Source organism: Balaenoptera ricei, chromosome 6 (assembly GCF_028023285.1).
Source record: "Balaenoptera ricei isolate mBalRic1 chromosome 6, mBalRic1.hap2, whole genome shotgun sequence".
Lineage (NCBI taxonomy): Eukaryota > Metazoa > Chordata > Mammalia > Artiodactyla > Balaenopteridae > Balaenoptera > Balaenoptera ricei.
Window position 1 is genome coordinate 90,470,160 of NC_082644.1, and position 24,454 is coordinate 90,494,613.

Consider the following 24,454-nt stretch of genomic DNA (forward strand, 5'->3'; position numbering starts at 1 on the left):
GGTTATAAATAAAATACTTACTACTATTCCAGGAACACTTCTAAGAGCTTTCCATGCATCAAAAAATGAGCATTCATGGTATTTCCCATCATTGATTGATAAGAAGAAAGTAATTGTATTTTTGGTTCAGTTTATAGCAAGTCAGAAGGACACAAACCTTGCTTTAAGGTAATTTTGTATATCTCTGTCCTAATCCATATGTGCCGATTTTGAAGTTTAACTCATAAAAGCCAGTCTTATTTCCTTTTTTTCAAGTTTTGGAAACTATTCTTTGTCATTTCCAGGTTCTGAACAACATACAAAAACATTCTGCAAACTGTAAAGTGCTGCGCATATGTAGGGGTTTTAGAATGGAGCCTGGAACTAAACCTCCCATCTCCACTTACAAGTAAGGAAACTGAGGCCCAAACAGGAGATGGGACATTTTCAAGGTCATTGAATAGGCAAAAGAATCAGGAGGAGACCCACGCTCTCAGCACTCTGCAGGGCTCTCCTTCCAAACTGCTGAAATCATTCCAGGCCTTTCCTGGCCCATTTCCCACATATTATCAGAAGAGCACATTTCTCCTTTTCCTGATCAGACCTTAACAAATTACCCCAAAATGTAGAGGTTAAAGCAATAAACACTGAACTCACAGTTTCTGTGGGTCAGGAATCCAGTAGTGGCTTAGCTGGGTATTTCTGGCTCAGGGTTTCTCAAGACTGCAGATAAGATGTTGGCCAGGGCTTCAGTCACCTGAAGGCTGACTGGGTTGGAGAATCTGCATCCATGCTCATTCATGTGGCTGGGGGGCTGGAAGCCACCTGGGCCTCTCCATAGAGCTGCTCATGACAAGGCCACTGACCAGAGAGGGAGAGAGAAAGAGGAAGAGACCTGAATGCCAAACTGAAGAGCCTGAACTTTATTTCACATAAAATGAGGAGTTACTGATAACCGATGAGAATTGCTGAGACTTTTCCAAAGCCTTTTTGGGACTCATCATTGATGTCCAATTGCTGTTTAATTATCTGGGCTGAAACCATGCTACGTTGTCTAAAATCCTGTAACTAATAGCTGAAAGAAACTCAAGAAAACAAAACTCAGTAGCAAGAATGCTATGAACACCCTGTTGTGGCACATAAATACCACAAAAAGGGAGGCAGGGAAACTCATACCCAGTACCTCATTAGAACAAAATTCCAGGAAGAGAAGAAAGGTTTACTTCTGGACTTTCCCTTTTACAAAATTCACAGTCACAGGTCCTATGACTTTAGGTCTAGAAAGGAACTTTGAAATGATCTACACTGACGTAAGCTGATGACACCCAGACCTACATCTCCAGCTTCAACCACACCTCTGCTCTTTACACCTGTTTATCAAGCCGTCTGCTGGACCTGGCAGTTGGTTGAACTATGGATACTCTTATTTCAACCTGTCAGGAATTGGATTCATCATTTTCCCACCCCCTTTTGCTTTGGGTGTTTTATTTAATTAAACCATCATCTGCTCAGTCACTCAGGCAGGAGCCAGTAGGCCATCCTCTCTTGAATGTGAGAAGCCATATTCAACTGGGTACCACCTACTGATTCTACATCTAATACACCTCTAGCTTCCTCCCCACTCTCAATGCTCTCGAATTGACTGCTTCTCCCCGCCCCCACCCCCTATCAAAGCTTCCCCTCTCCCCTACCTCCAGTCCTTTAGGAATGTGTTACCTTGTCCAGAATATTCTCTCTGCCTGTCTGGAAAGCTTTTACAGTTTTCTCAAGACCCTGTTCATATGTCACCTCCTCTCTATGGAATTAGCCTATCCTTCCTCTGGATTCCCTGCACATTATCACTGACTTCTAACATCATTCTAACATGTTCGCCTCTTCCACAAAATAAAGAGCTCTTTTCATTTTATACTTAGGGAAACTCTGGCCCCCAAAGTCTAAGTGATTTACTCAAGTTCAAGTTCATTCAGTTTATCAATAGCAGAGACAGGTCTAGAAGATATTCTAAAAATAGGGCTCATGCCCAAGGACTCCCTGTGATAAAACGTACACTGCTTCCTTGGCTATGGAGCAGTATCTGCTGGGCTGAATGCATGGCTGTCTTTGAGGTTAAAGCTGTATCCCAAAGACCTGTCCTGCACTGGGGGTGGAGAGCCTGCCTGCTAATACTCCAGTCAGTCGGCCTGGGAGTGTCTGCATAGAGGGCCTTGGTGGAGGTGTTTCGGCTTTGCTCACAGGATGGCCTGTGGAGAGGAAGTGCCACTCTGATTTGTGAGTCACCCATTTCCACTCCACAGAGGCCTTGTCAAGTAGGAGGCTGTCAACTTTCATCTCCATCTCTCTTACCCCTGGGGCCAAAAGTCAAATTCACTTTCTGCTCACTGTTTTGATTTTTAGTGGCTCCTCTGGCACCCCCAGCTCCAGGACCTTTAGCAAAGTGGCTTCTTTTGAAAGTTTAAGGTGGAAATCTCTGAGCTGGGCCCGTGCTTCTTCTGACAGGTGTGTAATCGATGGGAAGTCTCTCACTGGAGGCTATCCTTTCCTGAGTCTTGCTAAAAGGCACTTTCAGCGATGGGAAGTGCTCTTAGAGACCTTTTACAATGGACTGAGCTGGGCTAAAATTGTCACCTTTTTCCTCCTGGGTGACCATTCACTATCACCAAACTTTCTGGCAATTGGAGAAGAAAGTGAGGATGCAGACAGAAAAGAAATCACTCCCTTAATACATACAGGACAGAATGTTCTTAGGGACAGGCAGAAAAGCAGTGACTTGGAAGAAAATTATGAAGGGTGGGTGGATGCTGCACCTTTGGGCTTTGGTTCTGCCCCTCGGAGTATCTTCTCTCTCTTGGGGTTCTCTGCTTTTGATTCCTGTGGCCCTTCCCTACCAGCCCCACAGGGAACACAAGCCCTTTCCCTGTTTCTCTTGAACATACTAAAATAGGCTAATACTTTCCAAAGGGGCTTCACTGACACACTAAAGAAAACAAACACGGAAAACATCAACAGCATTGAAAACCGTCCAGCTTACTCAGGATCACATCTTGATCCTAGGAATCCTAGAAGTAAGCATAAAAGAACTTCATCAAGCTTCCCCCAAAACCCTATCCAGTTCTACCCTTAATCTTGTTTCTCCCCCTACGAGTTTCCTGCCCTTCTCAACCATAACGCCTCTAGGTACCATTTTGTTTTCTGGAACCTGGAAGATGGTGTGGAGGACACTTCTGTTCAAATCAAATGATAGCAGGAAGGAGACCAGTCAGGAGATAATTGAAAGCTAAATTAAGGCAGTGGAGGTGAAGCTAGGCAATAGGGTAGAAATGTAAGGAATATTTAGGAATCAGAATAAGTAGAATTTGGGGACCTATTAGGTATAGGGTGGAAGGGGTTGAATCTTCTTTTTCTTGTCTTATAAGATATCTATTAAATTTAAGCTGGAATTCCCTATACCTTTTGAATGTTGGAAATGATATTGCTAAAAAAAGAATTGGAAAGAGGGGAAGCACAGAAAGCACAAGCAGTAGAACAGAACTTTTGTTATTAATGAAGATATATGTAATGGCATGTAGCTTTTTAAAAGTGTGATTTATTAAGGTGTAATTTACATACAATAAAGTTTCCACATATTAGGTGTACAGCTGAGTTTTGACAAATGCATACACCCATATAACTACCACCTCAGTCAATATGTAGAACATTTCCACCACCTCAGAATATCCCCTTGTGTCCTGTCCAGTCAATAGCTCCACCTCCATCCCTAGGCAACCATTGATCAGCTTTCTGTGACTAGAAATTAATTGTGCACGTTCTAGAATTTCATATAAATGAAAACACATATAATCTTTTGTGTCCAGCCTTCTTTCATTTAGCGTTGTTTTTGAGATTCATCCCCATGTATCATTTTATTTTATTGCTAAGTAATATTCCACCTTTCAGATATACCACAATTTGTTCATCCATTCACCTACTGATGGACGTTTGGGTTGTTTTCAGTTTTTAGCTATTACAAATAAAGCTGTTCTGAACATTTGTATGCAAGTTTTTGGGTGAACATATATTTCTATTTTCTTGGGGAAATACCTATGAGTGGAATTGCTAGGTCATATGGAAAGTACATGTACATTTAACATTATAGGAAGCTGGCAGCTCATTTGTTAACCAACAGAACACTTCTTATCATTATTCACCATAATTCAAGGATGAAGGAAAAATAAATTTAGCCCAATCCTGCTTGAATTATCATAAAGTTTAAATTAGTGGGATCTGAATTAATGAGATTAAGCCATTATAAAATGTTAAATTAATCCAAAAATGGTTTGGATTTTTAATTCATATGAAAAGAGTGGTTCTAAAAGAGTATGATGTGCACCAAGGGGAGAGAAATTTTGTGAACTTTGTATAGTTCCACCCAGAAAAGAACAGCAATACATTGTTATTTTATCAGTGGGATTCAATGATATAAAATAAAATTGTGACGTGCTCTATAAAAATACATAGGGCATTACTGTTTTACTTTAATGGAAGCTATCATGGGACTTGTAGTGTTGTTTTGCTTCTAAAATAACGTGGATCCAGTCTATGCTATGATATCATCCTTCTGAGTTGACTCAGCCAGAAAGCTGGGGCATGTATGTTGCCAGGTAAGCCAGCAACTTGGAAAATTACTGCTCTACTCTTCTTAAGGGTTCCCCTGTGAGTGGGAGCCTTAACATTGTCTCTAGGGGGCTAACATCTCCAGGAGCAGCCTAATCATTGGCTCAGAAACTTCTTTAGAAGCTGACTGACAGCAGCTGCCAATCTAGATAATCACCAGAGAGCCCCAATTAGAGCTCTGACCATCGATCTCACCGCAAGGATTTAGGACTTTAATATGTATCCACAAGTGGAAAAAAAAATTACCCCCTGAGAAAAAAGCAGCATTTTTATAGTATGCACTATATTATACAGCCATATTATACATTATTTATAACTCATAGATGCATTTTTAACCCATGTTCTTAAATGTTGCATTGTTAGTCTAATAAGGTTGGTATTTAAAACCTTTCTTTTTCTAATTCTTCACTTTGGAAAGGGACATAATAAATCTGGAAGAAAATATAAATGAAAGAGTATTTTTAGAATTCACAAAAATAGGAACTATTTTAAAGTAATTTGTACCATTGTCCTTTCTGGGGCCTTCGTTAGCCACCTAAGGAGGAAGCACCCAATGTTTTCACTAATCCTCCAGATGAGGCCAAGTTTAAAACACACGCTCTCTATAAGGATTATGTAAAGATGTTAAAACTTGGCCAGAAAGGTGACAATGTATCTTGATAATTGAGACAATCTTGGAAGTTGGCTGGTCTGTCCAACAGCTATGAACTAATGGTGGGTAATCAAACACAGCAGGTCTGCACAGATACAGGCAAATGCCAAACAGCTTCCTGTATGCACAGAATTCAGCTTAATTAGTCACAGAGGAGAAATAGGCACATTTAAGCTAATCCAAGAAATCATTATTGTTCAAGTTGCATACATACAAACATAAGAATTGTTGCCCTCTTAAAACAAGCAGCTCCTACCTGCAAAGGGAGGGCATAGGAGATAGTCAACTGACCTTTATATAAAGGAACTGTCCAGAGGATGAATTCTCTCCATCATTTCTTTTCGTGGTTATTTCTCAGTAGCTCTTATTTAACCCAGTAGATGATAAATGTATGGTGCATGCTAACTCAAGAGTGACTACTGACAAGAAATATAAATGGACTTTTAAAGTGTTTGGATGGTTTTATGAATGAAGGGCTACAGGTACTGCTGGCAAAGGGTGGTATAGACATGAGTATTAAGGCAGGGCTTTTTACAGCTGTCTCTGGGAGTCTTCACTGGCAACTGGAACAGGATTGGCAAGTTGCCCCAGCATTGCAACTAAGGCTCTGAGTGGTGAGCAAAAGGCACTTTGTGTCCCACTTTCTCAGTCCCAATCTCTCCAAGGAGGCTTTGGGTGGTGGGGTGCAGCCACAGCAACATGGGCTTATTGAGAGTGCTAATTCCACAATCCGCTGTCCCACCCATCCCCATTCCACCCATACCCCTGCCTCACACGGCAAAAGGACCTGGAGGTGAGAGAGGGTCAGCCTTGTGGGAGGCGCTGCATTCACAGAGAGAGGCTATTCCCTTTCCTGAGTAAGGTTAGGGAGGTCCTTCCTGTTCTCAGACCATCTTGAAGTAATGTGCTTCCCCTCTCTAATTATTCACGAAGGTAGGAGATGCCTTCAAGAAGAGGGGCTGGCATCTCATTGCTTTATCACTGCTTAGTCTGTGTAACCTGAATGAGAAAAAGAGAGAGACAGTCTCCCCATCTGTGTAGGTGTAACTGGGGGCTACAGCCCCGACTGCCCCCACAGAGAGGGCAAAGAGGCATCTGCATCAGAGGAACATAGTAGGAAAGCCATCAGCTGGGGTTCAGTTGGAATTTTCTGTCGAATCTTTCAAAAGATCTTTAATGTACAAGGTTGCTGCTTGGGCATGAGTCCCTGTCCAGCTGACATGTTGGAGCCACTACTGTCCTCACCAAAACCATAGAAAATGAGATAAGACTTGCAGACAGCCAGCCCAGAAGGCCACAACTGTACCCAGTTATATAAAGAGACATCTGCCCTTTCCTTCTCCTTCCTCCTTCGCCCGTACCAAAAGTTCTCAGCACTCAGAAGATGTAAGGGAAGGCGTCTGAAGCCACACCCAGCCTCCCTCCACTGTGTCCCGAGCGCTCAGGGCCAAGACGCTGGCCTGTGTGAGGGCTATTCCTTCTCTGTCCCTGGATGAAAATCTAAGGAAGTCCCTCAGCCTTCCTGGGCACTCTCAGGTAACAAAAAATCCTGATGTTTCCAATCACAAAGATGTTTTCCTTTCAGCCAATAAAATGACCAGTTGACACATAACTGTCAAAACATTGCTTCATTCAGAGTGAAAGCTCTCCACTTCCCCCCAGTCCTGGCCTGCCTCAGGCCTGGGGGCTGTGGTAGATCAGCTTCATTCCTAGTCTTTCCCCACCTGGCTCTTCTACTTCTTAGCCACTCCCTGGGCTGTCTTCTGGCTTCCATGGGGTTGGAAATAAGATGAGGGCAAGTGGAGAGAGGGGTAGAGAGAGAAGAAGTGAGGGGCAGGGAAGGTGTTCCCTAACTTTGTAGATGCAATCAGCCGTGGTGCCCTTTGGGCAGGGTGGAGTCCCATAGCTAATTCTGTCTCCTGAGTGATGCTTTCAAGAGTGACTCAGAGACATCCTCTCTGCGGCCTATGTGTGGTCCCTTGATGTGAGTGAGGACCACTTCAGCTCCTGAGTATCTGGAGGCCCTTTCTATTATATTTCCAGGCAGTCTTCCCTGGGGGAATCCAAGATGACACCAGGCTAACTCCTCTTCCCGCTTCCTGCTGTGGCCATATCTGGTCTCTGAAATATCCTCATCCAGCCAGTGCCCCAGGGCTCACTGTTTGCTCCTGACATAGTCTCCACCCTGTGGCCATAGACCCTTTTAGCAGGGTCTTGCCTGTGGATTGTTTGTAGACCAATGGGTAGATTTTTGTCTGACAGAAATGCAAATGACTTTTGTTTGGTGGAACAGATACCTCAGTGGGTTGTGATTTATGGTCCTGTTGGAATACTGACAGGTTTTGTATCTAACCCAGCAATCTTAACATTGCTATAAATACTTCTCAAATGCTCTTCTAAATGGCTCCCTCATTAATTAGCGAGTTGAATAAAATATTTGACATGTGTTTATTTCATATTTGAAAGAGAGTCATAATTTTATCTTTTTGAAAATTATTCCTTAACAAGATTAAAGTCCAACACTCTCTGCTAAGAAATTCTACTACTACTACTATTTGATGATAGTACTACCTTACATGTCTATAGCGGTTTATAGTGTGCAACTTCCTTTTTGCAATGAGAAGCTTCTTGAGGACAGAGGCTGGCTGTCTTGTGCACCATTGCATTGTATCCCTTCTGCCTGGCATAGTCTCTGGTACAAAATAGGAGCCCAATGATTATTTGCTATGAATCTCATTTGGTGTTCATATAACCCTGCAAGGTAGGTAGAGAGATCCTCTTTCTTTCTTTCACAGATGAAATGTATTTGGATGGCTTGCTCAGTGTCACACAGGTAGTGAGTTAAGAAAACTGGGACTCAACCAGACCTTCTTATTGCTAGGGCAGTGCTTTTTGAGGACACTACAATTGTCTCTCATTTTATAAACATGTCCTTAATACTCCCCCGTACAAATTAGAAATACTTCCTGGCTAAAAGCTTCCTTAAGTGACTGCTTCTGTTAGGATGCTTCTAAAATTTTTAAAACATAATTCAATATATAAAACTTCACAATTTATGGTCATAAACATGAAGTTATCTAAGGTCATGGCAATAATTTCTAGAGAAGTAATTAAATAAATCTGAGGAGGATGATTTCTGATTGAAACACTGGAATCATTTTTGTCCCAGTAGAGCAGTGTATCTTGGTTTACAAAAAATCCAAATGCAAAGAACCTTTGTTTTCCAAGCAAGTCATAATTAACACTGGAAAATCAGAAGCTGACTCCGTCTGCAGCTGGAATTTTCTTTAGTCCATATTCTTGTTTCCTTGGATGCCAGCTGGACTCCCCTCCCCATTGCCAAAAAAAATCAAGCAAAACAGAGCAGTTGTTGGTCCCTTTAAAATATGCTCGAGTCCTCATTACTTTCCATCCACACTGCCAGCACGCCATTATAAACCATTATCTGTTCTTATCTAAAGTGCTGCAAAAATCTCCCAGCTCATCTCCCTGTACCTGTTCTTATGCTTCTCTCACATCAACACCACAAGTAAAGTGATTTTTACAAAACACAATTTGATCTTGTTGTACTTTTAAACCCTCTCTGTGGTCTCCCACTGCTCTTAGATAAACCTAACTCCTTAATGTGGGTTTGATGCCCCATGTGATTTGTCCTTGCCTGACTCTCTTTCCAGTTACCTTCACCCTTGCTTACATTGTACCTTCCCCATCTCAGAGCCTTTGCGCATGCTAATCCCTCTTCCTAGAAAGTTCTACCTTTGCCTTCATTTTGCTAATTCCTGCTCCCCCATCAGGGCTCAACTTCAGTGTCATTTTCTTGGAGAAGACTCCTGTGCTCCTCCAGCAAGTGCAATCACACATGTAATTGCTTTTTCAGCATCTATCTTCCCCCCCAGACTCTAAGTTTCTTGAAATCTTTCTTGTCTGTAGCCCTAAGTTCAATGCCTAGGACAGTGCCTGACATATACAGTATTTCACCAGTTCTCAGATGCACTTTTTATTTTCTTCTACTTTTAAACATCTCTGAAATCAGGATGCAACTTTCAATCATTAGTATGTCATAGTTTAAATGGCAGTATTTTTCTTTCTTAGTGTAAGTGGAATAATTGTGCATCATACAACCAATATTATCTTACATTTGAAGAAATATGGTGGTTGCCACATGAATGACTACCTGTAATAAAAAGCCTTCAGTTATTTGGTTTTTTGCCTGAGTACAGAAATTCTACTACTTATGAATGGCTGGGTTCTGAAAGACTGTTTGCAAGTAGCAAAGCAAAATAGCCAGTTGCTGTTTCTCTACTGGTAGTGGGCAGCATCAGTGCATTTTCACTTGACTTCTACCTAGATGTCATGCATGTTGGAAGTTCACTGGGAGAGGAGCATTTTATCCGGGGCAACTCACGCAAGCGCCTGCCTGCTGGTCTGGTGTCTGCTGATGCGACTTCTGTCAACACAACTCCATATCCCAACCACTGCTATCAGCACCTCCCCTGCCAAAGCTGATGTCACATCAGCTGCCCCCATCACTGTCCTCCTTATACTCCAAATAGCTGCTTCTCTCTGCTAGCTGAACAGAACAGCCCTTTGGTGCTCACAAGACACTTCATCCTGTCAAACATTCAGAACCTTCTGCTGGGAGCCCAGCCAAAGCCTCCTGGTAGAGAAGCAGGGAACTATAGAGTGCTTGATCACTCATTACATTCCTGCCTTGATAATTGGTTCAGAGGCCTCAGGCCACCAGAATGGTTGAATCACTTTTCTTTGGAATCCAATTCTAATAAAGAAACAGCTATATATAGGGCCCAGTAACTTCCAGTTTTGCCTTTACATAAAACATTAGCCTGTTTTTTTTCCCCTTCTTGGGAATCAGCTTTTCCTTTGGTGGAGACTGTTCCACCCTGATCATTTACTGAGATAATTCTCTCCTTATCCATGGGCATGTCACAACCCTAGCACAAGTAGACTTAAGTAGAACAGGTTTATTCAATTGACTGTGGCCTTGATAAGTTGTACTCATGATTGACGAGGCTGCTATTTCTGGGTGTCCTCTCCCGTCATCACCCTGCCTGGGGCTTTACAAAATAGCTGGGTTGAATCACACTGACAGAATCTTTTAGTCACTTTCAATTCTGCCAAGGAAACATAGACATGGGCTTTCAACTTCTAAATTAACTTTGATTCCCTCCAGACCCTGATCCCTTTTAGGTCACAAGGCATCTTAAAACTGAGCTGAACACTTTCATTTAAAAGAAAAGGAAGGGGACTTCCCTGGTGGCACAGTGGTTGAGAATCCGCCTGCCAATGCAGGGGACACGGGTTTGATCCCTGGTCCAGGAAGATCCCACATGCTGTGGAACAACTAAGCCCGTGCGCCACAACTACTGAGTCTGTGCGCTGGAGCCCATGAGCCACAACTACAGAGCCCACGTGCCACAACTACTGAGGCTCCCGTGCCTACAGCCCACGCTCCGCAACAAGAGAAGCCACTGCAATGAGAAGCCTGCGCACTGCAGTGAAGAGCCAACGCAGCCAAAAATAAATAAACAAATAAATTTTAAAATAAATAAATAAATAAATGAATTAATTTTAAAAAAGAAAAGGAAGAGAAAAGGAAAACAGATAAGTGAGAAATAATTGAAGCAAATATGACAAAGGATTAAGATCTATCTCAAATAAAATCTTATTCAAAATGTAATATAAATTAAGATCTTAATAAATAATTGAGATCTGTCCAAACTTTCCAAGCCTGAATGGAAGCGAGGACAGAACCATCCAGTTAGAGGTGCCACTGAACTCTGTTTGGCAGAGCTCTCTCCACAAGTGCAACAAATAGTGGCCTTAGGAGGTTGTACTGAGTCAGGAGTCGTGTGTGGATTTGAATCCAGTAAGCCAGAGAAGAACATCTGATGAGGTTGCCCCAACTGAGGGACCAGGAGCAGATGTCAAAAGCTAAAATATTGGGAGGATGTTGGGGGGAAAGATATTGCTGCGTATATAGACATTGAGATCCTTTAAGAAACCAGTTGAAATTATCTAATGACAAATTTTTAACATCGCTTGTGATGACAGAGTAGAATCTCAAGCACATATCACAAATTTTGAGGAGTTTCTGATCTTCAAATTGAACAACTGGGCATCTGATTGAAGGAAATCTCCAAAGCAAAGGGCACCCCAAATTTCTGAGGGGTTCAAGCTAGAGGCCAGACTGGGCCATGAGAGAGCAGGGATCTCTTCACTTGAAAACAGAAAAATCTTTGAGAATCACCTGTGCTGTCAGCCCAGGGGAAACCTGCGGCACCCAGCACAAAGCCCAAAAGAGCAGGGTTTCTCCCTGATCAGGTGCCTCTCCAAAGTCGTTCTGCTCTTCTCTGATATGGCCAGACATTCCCTGATGTGTAAGACAGGAAGGGTGTCAGACACAGACACTCTACCTATGTGGAATGGATGGAGGCCAAGACAGAAAAGATCTGGGTGCAGAAAGTTTTGTCAACATAAAGCTCCCCTGGTACAAGATCTCTCCTGACAGCTGCATCCCTGAGCTAGGATTACACGGTCAACCAGCCCTCCAGTTAAAGGCTTAAAGATTAAGTCCATCCACGTAAGACCTAAGAATTCATCCACCTTAATTTTGGGCAAATACAGGACAAAATACTCAGATATAAACACACACGCACACACCACAGAGGGACTATTAAAAAACTTTCTACAACATAGAAGATAAATGTAGCACGCAGAGATACAGAAAGGCCATTCTTAAAATGTATATTTCATTCAGGTCATGGAAGTAAATTTTAGAGAGAGTCTGCCTTATACCCTTGAGGAAATAAGAGCAAAGATTCTAAGAAAGAAGAGATGAAAGTTGAGATGGTAAGACAATACATATGTAATGAAATAGTTAATTAAATAATATATGTAAAGGCAGTGCTACAGTAATTTGATAATTGGCAAAGGCAGTAAAGGACAGAACTAACTTCAGAAAATCAGATCTGTAATGTGGAGGGTAAACTTGGGGCAATCTCTCAGAATGCACAAGAAAAAGTCACAGAGGTTGAAGTGATAAAAGATATAAATGGAAGAGTCAGAAAATGAAGCATCAACATGTGGGCCTGCTGCTTACTAGCTCTAAAACTCTGTTTCTCCTGAGTTTTAGGTGTTTCTACAACTATAAAATGGGGTATACTACTACTCCTTAGGGCCCTGTAAGGATTGAGTGAGATAATGAGTGTAAAGTGCCTAGCATTTAGGAAGCATCAAATAAATGGTACCTGCTATTATTATTACTAGTGCTTCTCCCACTGCGTTTATATTACTATTATTAAATAAATGAACACAAGGACACATGGGAAAAAATCAGTACTGTGGTCTATGTCCCAGGACTATCCACTGGATTTTGTCTATAGATTGATATCTTTTCTCAAGAAGGGCTCATGGCTGCTACATTCCTTGAATCCTTTTTCTGTTTGTTTGTTTTAAAGGATATCTGCCTATTACCTTCATATGTAAATAATAATTTGATGGATATAAAATGTTTGTGTAAAACATTCTCTATAGCTGTGCACACAGTGTACCAGTTTTCTGACATTGAATGTCATGATGGAGAAATCAGAGGCCAGTTGATTTTTTTTACCTGTAATACTTTACATAGAATAAAAATTACAGCGACAACACTATCATCGCAGTAACTCAATATATGCTTCAAGGTTTTTTTGTTCTGAGTGCTTTGTTTTTTGTTTTTGTTTTCTGGAATGAGTGCTCTGTTTTCCTGCAGGTTCAGCTCTTGGTTTATAGAAGTTTTCTTCTATGATATCTTGCAATGCATGTATGTCTCATGTTCTCTTTTCCAGAAACTCTAATATGCTTATGTTGGTTGGCGTTTCTCTTCCATGTCCATAGTTTTTCTTTCTAACAATTTATAAACATCTTCTTTCCATTTTCCTGAATTTACTCATGCTCTGGTTATTGCAGTTTCAAAGGTAACTTATCTTTCCATAGTAGTGTTACTGTGTGTTCAGTTTCTTTCCTAACATTGTTAGCTCACTTTTTCTCCTTTGGCCATCTGAGAATCTCTTCCTTGAGCTCCTTATCTCTCTGTTGTGCCTTCCCTTTCAACGGGGCTGTGTTCTTTTTAAACTTCTCTGAGGGTTGAAAAAGTATTTATCTGAATTTTTTCTACATTCTGGAGTAATTTTCTCTTATAGCTGGAATGATTATGTCAGATGTGAATTTCTCAGCTGGTTTTCACTTCTTCACTTTCCTCATTCTTTTATTTTCTGTAGTGTCTATGCATAGGACCCATAGTGTGTCTCTTTTATTCACCTGTCCTTTGAGAAGGGGGTAGTTCTACCTAGTCGTCTGTTTGCTCAAAAGTGATGTGTATGGTTGGGGCAGAGGAGTGATCTGGAGCAGCTGACAGCTTTGGTCCAGACACATTGTTTCTAAAGATATTAAGAGAATCTTTTTCTTAATTTTCACTGTTTGCCCATTTCAGCTGAGCAGATAGGAGGTAGGTCTGGCTCACAACAAAATCCCTAACTCACAACTGATGTCCATCTCGTTTACTTTTAGAGAAATCTGGACCATGTTGAGGTCTGCAGGGTTACATATCATCTCTCAGCATCCTTCTTCAAACTGATCCCAAATTCACTGATTTGGCAGATATTCTCTTTCGCCTATGTGTTGGAAGTTGTAGCTCTAACTATATTTGTTGGAGATGCAGTTTTCTTCACTATTTATGTTCTTTGGATTATTTTAATAGGTTACAAACTGGGCACTATAGTAAACAGGCTTTTTACCAGAAGTCCAATGTAGCATTTTTAAGATAAAAATCTAATGACATCACCCCCTTAATTCTGCTCCCCATCTACACCTCCAGCCTCTTCCTGCACTTTTTCCTCCTTCACCCTTCTGTATCACCTGACATCATTCACTTGTTCTCCCCTGAAATCTGTCCCCTTGTACCTTGTGTTCTCTCTACCTGGAATGCTCTCTCTCTTCCACTCCCTCTGCGTGGCCAGCTCCTCTTATACTCCAGGCTCAGTTTAAACATCACTTGTGAAAGGACGCTTTTTTGAACACTTTAAGTTTACATCCATACCATTTTCCTGCACTTGGGATGTCAAATCTCCCTTCATATTTGGTTAGCAGTTCCCACAATAACATCTTAATTTCTCTTAATGTTGTTATAATGTGGATTGGACAACAAATAATGAATTCAAATTTACAACTGCAGTTTTCAAGTGAATATTCTCTAATCTAGACTGGATATATTAGCGTCAAAGTACACACACATTGTGAATTGATTTTGAAGTATTGTGTGTTTGTGTCTGTTACGGATATTCGTGCTAGAACACAAATAGTATAATGAAGGTATGTAATAAAAAAGGATGTTCTGGAAATCTGTATCAAAAAGTTCACTGGTACATAGGTCAGTGCCTGGCACACAGAAGGTGCTCAATAAATGTTTTGTTGAACAAATGAATGATTGGTGTACCCTTGAGGTTTATGTTCCTACACAGTATGGTCCATCTATATCCAAATAAAAGGTAATTCAGAGACAGGAGGTTCTGTTCAGGTGGAAGAGAGAATAGTTCAGGATAAATCAGGGTGTTTATTCAAGTTGTTCTGCCAGCTTGCCTCACTGTTTTCATACTTCCTGTTCATAGGTAACCACTTTGTAAACCTAGATGCAAGATGGAAGTCCTGCAGATTCCTGCAAACAAACTCTGTAAGGCATTCTCAGCATTTCTCCAGGCTGTCAGAGGGCTTAGATCAAGTGTTCTCACACATTGCCAAAGCTCTTCTCAGACATATTTGCTCCAGGCTTTTATCAACTGCCAGGAAATGAGCAGCTGTGAGTTCCAAACCTAACAGGTATGTGGAGCTGTCAGCATGTTCAATTCTGATCAACCGGAGAGGAGAAGTTGTGCTGGGGTCAGCCGTGTCTGATATCCCTCCCCTCTGACCAGCAGGAGTTTGTGAAAGCTCCAGGCTCCTGCTGAACTGGGGAATTGCTGTGGAAGGGGCTCAGCCTGGGGACTTCCGCCAAGAAGTGCCTGGCTCGCCAGCTGCACGTAGCCCCCCCAGTGCCTTGTCATTTGAGATGACATGTGGGATTCCAAGGGCAGGCTTAGCTCCGGTAGCCTCCACTGCCAGCAGTCCACGGACTGTACTAGATTAACTCTAATGTCTGTGTACTATTTAAAATGTGGTTTACTGTGATACTAAATTTGTTTTACCTGGTTTAAAAAAACTAAGAATTTAATTAACTTTTTCTTTCTTTTTCTTTTCGGCTCTTTATGGAATTGAAAGTCAACTGAAGCTCAGGGAAGTTTTTCATTGTTTTGATAGCTCTCAGGTTGTGGCTGGTTAGTTTTTGCATGTGGTGGCTTTTTTCAACTAATTACTTTTTAAATGTGTTAAGACTCCTTTTCAACTTTAATCTGCTTTAGAGTGATATTACCATTTTATCTTTTAAATTTTATTAACTTTTAATTGGGTGGTTTTAAGAGTTTTCAGTGTTGAGATTTCATTCCGTTACCTAGAATCATAGACTTTCAGAGCCGGGAAGGCCCCTGAGATCTTTGCTAAATCTCTTCTTATAAAGGTGAAGAAACTGATGTAAAGATGTTAAGACACTTGCTCAGATTCTCACAGCCAGAGGTGGAGTTGGGGGTGAGAAAAATCAGGTTTCCTAACCCTCAGTTAAAAGGTATTTCCACTACAGCTGCTTATCCTTTTAAGATATTTTCACCAGCTTAGTACCTTACTCTGAGAGTCACTACCACTGCCTTTGATGAAAATACATATGCCAACTTGTATGAAAAAGACAAAGGCAGTGAATTATAACTACAGTTAATGTGATTTTTGTGATTTTTGTCAATTCCTCACCCAAGTCCCAAGAAATGCCAATACCCATGTCAAACAGTCAATCAATGGTTAATTAGTATTAAGTCCTTCTATATGTCAGGCGCAACATCTGCCAAAATGTGGAAGTCTTTGGTTCTCATGATAGGGTCACAGGAGATATGAAGTCCTAGAAAGCATATCAATAATATTGGTAAACCAGATTAGGCAGTGGATATTGGCGGGGTAGTGCTTGGAAGCCAGATATATTTGGATTACACATCATGAGCTAAGAGTAGCAGAAGAAATCTGATGTGCTCTTTCAATCGGTAATACTGATAGGGTGTACTGAATTTAGTAAGCCCTTATATTTTTGTTACAATAATAATAATAATATTTTCATGGCATCTTACAGTTTGCAAAGCTCTTTCACTTTTATAATCTCATTTAATTGTCACAATAAATATTTTAGATAAGTATCTTCCTTTTCAAAAAATGACACTGAGACTCTAAATCTCACAGCATATTATTGGGAGAAATTAGATTTCAACCTAACTTCTTTCTATTCAAAAATCTCATGATCTGTTCATTGCCATTTCTTTCTTCCTCCTGCCTTCAACACACATTCATGGACCATTGTTTACATGCCAGAGACTGTAGTAAGGAATGGTTCCATCAAAAGTGCAAAATTGGTTCAACACAAGGAAAATTATTAGCTTAATCTATCACTTCAATAGACAAAGCAAAAATTAGGTTTTGTGGCTGCGATGAGAGTGGTAAGAAACAGCTCTCTTTCATCCAAGTTCACATTTTACAGATGAGGGAAATCTGGCATGGGGGTGGGAAATAGCTCAAACATTCAGTGAGACAGAAGCAGCTGTAAACTGACTAGCTTGTGTATTTCTAGTAGACAACAGCGCTTCTCAGGAGACACACAAAACCATGTACTTGGTAAAAATCTTTGTGCATTTCTGAAGAGCAAAAATGGGTTATACGCACACACACAACACACACATGCACACACAGATAAAATACATATACAAGCAAGTTAATATCATTCACGATGGAGAAACCACAGAAAGCCATGCCCCCTGAAAGAATAGGATACTATAGTTTTTAATTACATTAGAGATGCTCTATAGAGATGCCCACAAGAGGGAATTCACATAGAAAAGGAAAATAGAAAAATCACCTTCTAAGAATCCAAGGGAATCCACCTAAAATCTAAGTAAGGTAAACAAAGTGGCAGAATGTCAAGTAGATACATAATAACTAATTCCTGAGAACTTGAGATAAATAGCTGTAAACTATCATAAAAGAAAGCTGATTTATAATAGCAACACACATTAAACATTTTATTTATTAATTCAATAAATATTTATTCAGTGCCCACTACTTGCCAAACAATATTCTGGGTACTTGGTTTACAGCAGAGAATGAATAGACAAAGATCTTGGCCTCAGGGAGCTTTTGTTCTAATGGCCGATACAGACAAGGTGTAAGTAAATTGTATCACACCTTTGAAGCTAGTGCTGTGGGAACAATGGTGAGCAGGAGGAAGGGAATCAGGACTCCAAGCAGTAAGCATGGGGTTATACTTTTAAATAAGATAGTCAAGGCCATTGAGAAGGTAACATCTGGGTCAAGACCCGAAGGAGGTGAGTGAATTAGCCATGCAAATATTTGAGAGAATAGTGTTCAAGACAGAGGAATCAGCTAGTGCCAAGGCCATGAAGTAGGGGGTCTCTCTGTTGTGTTAGAGAAACAGCACAGCAAGGCGACCAACATAGCTGCTGAATTAACACTGAAGTGGGAGTGGGGGATAATCATGCATAGCCTTGGAGACCCTTGTCTACTGCTCTAAGAACATGGGCTTTTGCTCTGAGTGAAATACAAAGTCACGTGGTTATTTAGCAGAAGAGTGAGACCTGAACTGTATGTATATCACTCAGGTGATGTGTTGCGGCAATGCTATACTTGATTACTGCTCTACCCTTCTCTCTGACCCTGGCTCAAACCTTCATCATCTCTCACCTCAATTACTGTAGATGATAGTGGCTTGGGCCAAGATAAGGACAGTGGAGGTGATAATAAGAGGCTGAGTTCTGGATATATTTTGAAGGTAGAGTCAACAAGATTTCCTGAGGTGGAGTATGAGAAGAAAAGAACAGCACTGAGGATCTCAGCCTTGACCAGCTGGAAGGAGAATTAATAATTAACATAATGTGGGGCATGTGAGAATGACTGAAAGAAAATGCTAAAATCTTTACAGGATGGTTCCAGAACTGGGACTTTATCCTTGTTCTTCTCTGTACTCCATGTCTGGCACACAACAGGCACTCAATAAATGTCCGTTAAATAAACTGATGAATGAATAAATAATAACTACTGGAATCTCCACTCTGAGCTATAGTTTAAACCAGTTCTCAAACTCTCACGTGCAACAGAATCACTGCGTTATGACAGATTTGGGGGCTCATCCCCAGGGTTTTGATCCAGTAGTTCGGGGATGGGACCTAAGAATTGGCATTCATCACACATGATGGGGGAGGCAGCAGCCGCTGGCTCAGGGACCACACTTTGAGAACCACGAGCTTGACTGCTGTACTGACGTGCTTGATGGTGGGCACATCCCTGCCAAGCCTGAAGCATGGTGAACTCCTGCCTTTTGTGCATTGTGCTCCCAGCCCCTGTATCAGCTTCCGTGGGCCAAACGGCTTCAACCATTCCTGACCACTCTGGGTGCCCTCATTCCTGCCCCTTGAAACTATCCCTTTTGGTTTCTAGTATAGCCATCTATTGTTGTTTTTTTTTTAATCTAAAAATTGTTTTATCTGTTATCTCTTTTTGTTTGAAGCAGCCAGTTTTGCCACTGAATCTCAGCTACCTCTCACCTCTTGGGGCTGTTTCCTTCTTTTAGTTATGTCTCAACCCAAATGGGAAAATAGTCCCTTTTCCTTGATTTCCTTAAAGCACTGTAATTTCTCATGAGGCAGTTGCGTGAAGTAGATGTTTACTGAGGATTCTAGCATAGCTCAGAAGATAACTTAAAATTTAACAGAAGACACCACATCTCTGTCCCGAAATTTCATAAGCCATTCCCACAGAGACCAAACTGCTTCCCTATCCTCTCCTTATGACTTTCATTCTTCAGTCTTTCTTACCCCACCCCCTTCAGAACCACTCCCCACACGAACACACACCCACACCCACTGTACCCTAAGCTCAAAATCCTTCCCACTTTGCTCTACAGAGCAATTCATCTCTTTCTCTCACCCAGGCCCATTCAGACCATGCCCTGGGGGCTTCCCTTCCTACCAAAGTGATTTATTTTTCCAACAAAGATGACTTTCCCATTTATGGGATTTCAGCGCCCAACTTTAAAATGAAAATATTTCTCTCTACCATAACACACACACACAATTAACTTTAATAAGCAAAAAGTCCACACCTCATTATGGTTCTAGTTTGTATTTCTTTGTTCATTTAGGTACTGAGGTCATTCTTAGTGGGGGTTTTTTTGTTTCAACTCGTGTATTTTCCAAGTAAATGTTAACTTCCTATCTATTCTGATAGTTTGCCTTTTAATTTTGGTTATGCCAAAATGTTTTAATTTTTACATAGTCAATCTGCCAGTCTTTGTTCTTTGTGACTTCTTTAACCCTTTGTAACCTTCCTTGATTTTCCCTGGGAGTTTTTTCTGGAAGTTTTATGGTTTTTCTTTTTACGTTTGTATTTGGCTTTCTTTTATATTTGACCATTTATTATACCTAGAATAATTCACCTGTGATATAAAATAGAGTCTAAATGAATATTTTTCCCCAACTGCTAATCAACCTTTTTTATAGCCCTATCACCCAGCACAAGCTGTGACACATAGTGTATTCTTACTAAATTTTTTAAAATCAATGAACGCATCTCTGTACTCTGTAGCAAATAACTCTCCTCTTCCCCCACTGACCCTGTTTTACTTGGGGATTTGAGAAGCACAAGTGCTCTCCATCCTGCCACCCACCATCACCACCTATCCACATATATATACTTTGGGAAAAGCAAATTCCTCTTGGAAATGTTAGTCCTTCCCAAGTTGTGAATCTACAGTCGGAGGCAGTCAGAAAAGATTTAAGCATTGTTCAGAGGGCAAGGTCCAAATGCCCTCCTGTGTCTCTGACAACAGAGGCATGAGAATTGGAAAGGAAGAGATAAAACTACCTCCACGTATATGCAGCTGGTCTGGTTCTGTATCTGGAAAATCCAAGAGATTTCAGAAAAAACTACCACAAATAATAGGAGAATGTAGTACAGTAGCACATTATAAAACTCAACATATGAAAATCAATAGCTGTCTTTCCCTGAATCTAATCATAAATAAACTGAATATCAATCAAATTGACAATTTTCATTTTACAAAATAACTGTCTTGTTCTCTTCAAAAATGTCAAGGTCAAGAAAGACAAAAGACAACAACAACAAAAAAAGCCCAAGGAACTGTTCTAGAATAAAGAGATTAAAGAAACACACAACTGAATGCATTGCTGCATTGTGTGATCCTGTACTAGGTCCTAGACTGGAAGGGGGTGGGGTGAGGAGGATGGAAAGGAAGGGGCAAAAAATATAAAGGACATTATTGACTCAAGTAATTAAATATCAGTTGTAGATTAAATAGTAGTATTGTGATGTTAAATTTTCTGAACTTGACAACCAGACTTGTTATGAAAAGAAATGTCCTCGTTCTTAGGAAACACTGAATATTTAGTGGTAAAAGATCATGATATCTCCAACTTACTCTCAAAATAATTTCAGGAAAACAAAAACAAAACCATATATATGGGGGGGGCAGGGGAGGGAGGCAGAGAGAGACAGAGACAGAACGATAAAGTGAATGGGGCAAAATGTAACGAACAGTGTGTGAATCTGGGGAAAACGTGTATGGAAGTTCCTTGTACTATTGTTTCATGTTTTCTGTAAGTCTGAAATTACATCAAAGTAAAAACATATATATAAAAATAAGAACCTTCATATTTACAAACACAAACTAGTTAGAACATAAAAGGGAAGACAAAGCCTGTTTATACAAACAAGTACCTAGCATAAACCTAATCAGAAATGTCTAAATCTTTATGAGAAAAATGAAAAAAAAAAAACAAAACACACTCCCCAAAGACACAAAAATATATTTTTGTAAATAGAAAGATGTTCTTGGTTAAAAAGCCTCAAATTCAGAAAAGTCAGTTATCCCTAAGTTAAACTACAAATTTATCATGATCCTAATAAAAATATCATCAGGTGTTTTTTTCCCCCAAACCTTGACAAGTTGATTATACAGTTCATTTCAAAAACAAGCAGGCAAAAGTAATTAGGAAATCTCTGTAAAATAAGAGCAACTGGGGATTGGGGATACCCCTATCAGGTATTAGATATATTTTAAAAGTTTGATAATTAAATTGTGGTATTGGCATATAAATAGGCCAATAGAAGATAATAGAAAATCTAGAAATAGCCCCAATTTAAAAGAAAATTTATTATATGATAAAACAAATCATAGAGAAAAGATGATCTGGGATAAAGGACAGCCAGATGGAAAAGATAAAATTTGGTCCATTTCTCACATCATATACCAGGATAAATTCCAATTGAATCAGAGTTGTAGATGAAGAAAGAAAGAGAGAGAGAGAGAGAGAGAGGAAGGAAGGAAGGAAGGAAGAAAAAAGAGACAAACCATATGCAAGAAGGCATGGATCAATTCTTCTATAACAGAGGAGTGGGAAAAAAGTTTTAACCTATGGTTCAAAATCTAGAGGCCATAAGAAAATGATTGATATACTTGTCCATATAAAACTTGTACAGAGCAAAAACACACCAAAATATAGTAAAAGACAAATGACAAGCTGAAAAAATATGAACTTATATCACAGATACAGGTTAATATTCCTAAATATAAAAAACTATAAATAGAAATAAAAAGAGAAATGACTTATAGGAAAATGAGCAAGACTGGCATGGAAAAAATGCAAATGGTTCCTAACCATATGAAAGATGCTTAATATAACTCGAATTAAAGGAAACAAATGCAAAGGACACTGAAATACCATTCTAAAAGTTTGACTATGGGCAAGATTTAGGAAACAGACATTGTCATACATTGCTGGTGGGAATGTAAAATGATACCACCTCTATTGAGGGAAATTTGTTAATATCTATAAATATTAACATGTATGTGTTTACCCTTTGACCTAAAGGGTAAACACATGACATGTGTCATGTATGTGTTTACCCTTTGACCTAAAATCCCAATTCTAGGACTCTAACCCAAAGACACACTGGAAAAAATAGAAAAAGATATAGGTACAAGGCTACTCACTGCATATTACCCAAAAATCAATTGAATAAACAATGATATAATTACATAATTGAGACCCCAAAAGGAATGAATATATATGTATATCCCTAATATTATATACGTACATCCCTAAGGTGTACATACTCTTTGTCTTAGCCATTCTATTTCTAGGAATTTATCCTACATGAATAATTTAAAATATATGAAAATTTGACTACTTTATTCATTCTAGTATTATTAATCATATTGAGCAAGTACTTGTCTCACCTCTATCTCAGGGCTTTGACAAGAGTGCAGTAAAATTAAAAGGTCAAAATAAAAAAAAATTCTTTAAAGAAATAATCTAAATGTTCAGAACAGGGGATTGATTAAGTGTGCTTACTGAACACAGAATAACTGGAGAGATCCCTCCTCCAAGAAGTCTTCCCTAATATTCCACATTCACACAGCTCATTGTGAGGACCTCTCCATGGCACTCTTCACCTCATGCCTTGCTTTTGAAGAGTCTGTGTATGTTTCTTCCCTAGGCTCTAAGTTCCTGGATCCAGGGGACCATGTACTGCTTATCCCTGTATCTATTCCACCATGACTCTTACCTTTGCCCCTGAAGACTGACCTGTACCTTATACACACTAGGCCAAAAATGGCAAATAGGTTTTGTTTGCAGCATTAGCCCTAATCGTTTAATAATGTCTTCCTGGAGCACCATGTTGAGAATGATTCTGAGGCTGAGTGCAGGCTTAGTTAAAAACAGTGCTACAATTAATTCTATCTGCTGTACACATGGGAGAGGAGAATAGAGGCACATATGCCATGCCTTGTATAGGAAACTATACGTTGGTCACACTGACCTTGAGTAATAATTATTCTATCAAATACATTGACTCATAATCCCTAGCATGTTTAAAAAACAGACACACTCACATATAACCACAGTATATAGCAGACTATGTTAAAGGCGATTAGGAAAAAATAAAACACACTGCAGTTTTAATTCCAAAGGAAAAGACATTACAACTAGCTAGGGAGACCAGAGTTTTCATGGAAGACGTAGACTAAGTCAAGCTGTGAAAGATGGACAAAATGCTAAAATCTGAACAAGAAGAATTAGCAAGAAGGGCACTCTAGGCAGGGGAACTAGTGTGAACAAATACATGAGATAGAAAGGTCAGTTTGATGGAGTGGCCATCCAGCATTTCCCTTCTTCCTAAAAGGACCCCAGATTTCTTTCAGATTTCCACCCTTCCATCACGCAGCCGCATGTGTCAGGAAGACTGACTGCTCTCCCAGCTCTAAGCATGGCCCTGACTGGTTGAAGAGTAATGCCACTCCTGATGTCAGTGATCAGTCTGGGGAACAGCATGTGTTCTGTTTCTGGCCAATGAGATACGAGGGGGAGTTTTCTAGGAGGGCTAAATAGTCTTCTTATCCCAAGAGAAAACCACAGGAAAGATGGTGTTCCTCTCTCTTCAAGATGTCACCACGTTTGGATATGATGCTTGGAACTGCTGCAGCCAATTGCTTCTGGTCTGAGGTTGAATCCAATACCAAGACTGGCAGAGCAGAGAGGTGGGGTCCTTGATCACATCGCTGAGCTGCTAAGTCAATCATCCCTGTAGCCCACCCAATCTCTGGAATCCCTGTTGTGTGAGAGACTATACTTCCTTTTTCTAGAAGTCAGTTTGGGTTTCTGATCACAGCAGCTGAAAGCATTCTGAGCCCTTAGAAAATGGTGAGCAGCCATGACTGGTTAGAGCAGAAGTTACCTGAAAGGAACTTGAGGGAGAGATGGCTGGGAAAGCAGGCTGGGGGCAGACCTCATAAGACCTTACATGCCAGGCCAAAGAATTTATAAATGTTGGGGAGTTGATGAAAGTTTTGGTAAGTAGTGGGGAGCAGACTCTCAGAACAGATGGGATAAATATTGGTGCAAATACGTGGTGTAGCTAGCAAAAAACCAATTTGATTCAGACTTCCCTCTCCTGAGT

The 24,454-nt window shown here is 40.3% G+C and overlaps 1 long non-coding RNA gene across 2 annotated transcripts in view; it reads right to left on the bottom strand.

Annotated features, from left to right (window-relative positions):
• Positions 1-24,454, bottom strand: part of LOC132367217 (uncharacterized) — a 567,682-nt gene that overhangs the window by 184,593 nt on the left and 358,635 nt on the right. For both annotated transcript variants that reach the window (XR_009503727.1, XR_009503728.1), the window contains exon 7: positions 637-840. This is a non-coding gene — a long non-coding RNA (uncharacterized LOC132367217). The remainder of the gene's footprint in view (positions 1-636; positions 841-24,454) is intronic.